The sequence below is a fragment of the Clupea harengus genome, chromosome 23 (assembly GCF_900700415.2).
Source record: "Clupea harengus chromosome 23, Ch_v2.0.2, whole genome shotgun sequence".
NCBI classification, from domain to species: domain Eukaryota; kingdom Metazoa; phylum Chordata; class Actinopteri; order Clupeiformes; family Clupeidae; genus Clupea; species Clupea harengus.
In genome coordinates, this window is record NC_045174.1 from 24,918,265 (window position 1) to 24,920,764 (window position 2,500).

A 2,500-nucleotide genomic window follows, 5' to 3' on the forward strand; every position below is an offset into this window, starting at 1 on the left:
AGTTTCTTTTGAAATGAATTTGAATATGCACATGAGCTCCACACTTATTGAATACGTCCTATTTTGCATAGGCAGAAACACCATTCATATGTATGACAAATACATCGGCCCAATCTTCATCCAATCATCCTACTGCCAATGGGTGATGGCAATGCTGCTTTTAGACTGGCCTCTAACCTGAAAACTGCCTGGCTTGGTGGTACTTGCCAGGGGTATAACCCCCCGCCGGTATATACTCAAGACTGGACTATTGTAATTCGCTTTTCTATGGGATCACTGGCAAGAACATCCAGAAGCTGCAATACATCCAAAACAGCGCTGCCAGGATCCTGATGAGGGTCCGAAAATATGAGCACATAACACCAATATTACACTCACTACACTGGCTCCCTGTCTCTTTCCGGATTGACTACAAAGTCCTTATACTCACCCATACATGCATAAATGGGCATGCACCTCCTTACCTGCAAGAATGAATTACTCCCCAAACCTCCACCTGCACCCTCAGGTCTTCAAACAGCTCGCTCCTCCGCGTCCCCAAAACCAAGCTCCGCACCATGGGCGACCGGGCCTTTTGCTCGGCAGCGCCACACTTATGGAACAGCCTCCCTGACCACCTAAGGGCAACGCAGACGCTGGACTCCTTTAAAGCTGGACTAAAAACATTTTTATTCAGTAAGGCATTTCTGGCCTTGTGTTAAATCGTATGTTTAAATGTTAAAAAAATTCAATTATGCTTAAGTTAACTAATTTTTATTTTATTGTATTATTATAGTTAGTTTCTAATATGTTGGCACTCTGAGATTCTTCTGAATGAAGCGTGCATTACAAATTAAATTAATTATTATTATTATTATATAACTCTGTCTATATTGTCCTTATATAACTGTGACGGTCGTGGTGCGACCGCACATGAACTGCACACTTCTGCCCCATGTTTGCGACCACTAGCGCACCCAACAGACATGGTTTGCGCACACACACACACACGCACACACGCACACACAAACACTCATACCACTGATTACAATTGGATCCTCCCTCAGTGAAACTGCTAATTGCCCAGACTGGCAGGGGGGGGACTTCTAAAATGGTCTGGGCCACACCACTTGGATAAGGTGGCTTTTAACAAACCTTTGAGACATTATTTATGTATTACATAGTTATTTCTTTGATTGATGATAGTGGGGAAATACTATGTTTGTGTCTCAGGGTCTGGTTTGTCATTGCTGTATTGTTTGGTTTTTGTGTCTACCCCGGTGTGTGGAAATGGTGCTGGCCGCCATGTATATATGTTCAGTGTTCTGTCTAGTTTGGTTAGGCTTGTCATGTCAGGTATGTGTTTTGCTGTGGACCCTTTTGACTGCTGAGTTTTGACCTCTACCCCATTTAGAGGCGGAGCAGGTGATATGCCTGGAGACTGTTGCTGTTTGTCATCTTATAATTGAGATGCTTAGCAGTTCTCCAGGATATTTAAAAGATATTAAACCTTTATATTTTGAACCCTCACTCTGTCTCTGAGCTTTTTGGGCCAAACCCACATTTTTGACGGCAACCGAGGCTCAGTCCGTCACAATAACCCTAACCCTAATATATAACTCTGTCTATATTGTCCTTATATATAATAACCCTAATATATAACTCTGTTTTCACCTCGTGAAGCTGCTTGAAAGAATGCCAAGAGTGTGCAAAGCGGTCATCAAAGCAAAAGGTGGCTGCTTTGAAGAATCTAACATATAAAACATATCCTGGTTTGTTGAGCATTTTATTGTTTACCACATAATTCCATATGTGTTCCTTCATAGTTTGGATGTCTTCAATATTAATCTGCAATGTAGAAAATAAGTAAAATAAAGAGAAACCATTGAATGAGAAGGTGTGTCCAAACTATTGACCGGTACTGTATGTGTGTGTGTGTGTGTGTGTATATATGTACGTGTGTGTGTGGGTGTATATGTACGTGTGTGTGGGTGTGTATATGTACGTGTGTGTGGGTGTATATATGTACGTGTGTGTGTGGGTGTATATGTACGTGTGTGTGTGGGTATATATGTACGTGTATGTGTGTGTGTGTGGGTGCACTTCTGGTTAGACGCTAACTGCGTTTCTTTGGCTTTGTACTCTGCACAGTGACAGTAAAGCTGAGTGTGTGTGTGTGTGTGTGAGTAAAGCTGAGTGTGTGTGTATGACAGTAAAGCTGAGTGTGTGTGTGTGTGTGTGAGTAAAGCTGAGTGTGTGTGTATGACAGTAAAGCTGAGTGTGTGTGTGTGTGTGTGTGAGTAAAGCTGAGTGTGTATGACAGTAAAGCTGAGTGTGTGTGTGTGTGTGTGTGTGTGAGTAAAGCTGAGTGTGTGTGTGTGTGTGTGACAGTAAAGCTGAGTGTGTGTGTGTGACAGTAAAGCTGAGTGTGTGTGTGTGTGTGACAGTAAAGCTGAGTGTAATCTAATCTCCTTCTTCTGAACCCTGATGATCTGAGTCATGGAGCCTATGACTGCTGCAC